We start from the raw sequence: 998 nt of genomic DNA, 5'->3' as shown, positions 1-998 counted from the left end.
GCAGCTCGCAAATACCGCATTTCTGGAGCCGCGAATAAGCGTGTGGACGCTCGACCGCGTATTTGTCTCAGATTCTGTATTTCGCAAATACCGCATTTCTGGAGCCGCGAATAAGCGTGTGGACGCTCGACCGCGTATTTGTCTCAGATTCGGTATTTCGCAAATACCGTATTTCATAAATGACAGAGGTCTCGTGTGAACGAGGCTTATGTCAGAGGCGTCACGGACGTAGTTTAGCGTCACCTAAAAAATGCAGGTGTGGCTTCAACAGTTAGACCGTTTGAGACACTAAAACGGCTTTTCGTACACCGGACAGAACAGATATGCACAACATTACGGACTGTGTCTACAAGATACCGTGTGCAATGTGTGAAAAAAGTTACAGTGGAGAAACCGGCCGAAAATTTGAAACCCGCCTAAAAGAACACAAAAAGAACGTAGACACCGTAGCCCCCAAATCGTTCATAAGGGCCCAACGAAACCAGTCGGCTACCGAAATTACCAAATCCGCGATCACTGACCACGTAGCGAAGGACAATCACACCATCGATTGGGAGAATTCGAAGATCATCTATCGTGAGCAAATCAAAATCAGGCGTTGGATTAAGGAGGCCATCTGGATCCGTAAGACCCCAAACATCAACCGGGACGAGGGGGATACAGGCTTAGTCACGTGTGGACTAAGCTATTGCCACCACACCATCTGGTGGTCAAAACTGATTATCATCAGTTAGCTTTGAGAAAGCCTCCTGGCAGGAGGCGAAACGTAAGCGGTACGTTTCCAATCTTCACGGTTGAGTAAAAATTAACCCTGTTATATATAGTGGATTTTCCTTCTGGGTTTTAAATAGAAACAATGTTTTAATGTTAGCAAATGTTCAATGTGCGGATATACGCGTTTTTTAGTAGCGATGTGTTTTTCACCACATCCACGTAACGCACCGTAGACATAGCTGCTACCCTATTGCCTCCGCATGTTATATGAATGATCTGTTACA

The sequence above is a fragment of the Priapulus caudatus genome, unplaced genomic scaffold, assembly GCF_000485595.1.
Source record: "Priapulus caudatus unplaced genomic scaffold, Priapulus_caudatus-5.0.1 Scaffold143, whole genome shotgun sequence".
NCBI lineage: Eukaryota > Metazoa > Priapulida > Priapulimorpha > Priapulimorphida > Priapulidae > Priapulus > Priapulus caudatus.
This window is presented reverse-complemented; position numbering follows the sequence as displayed.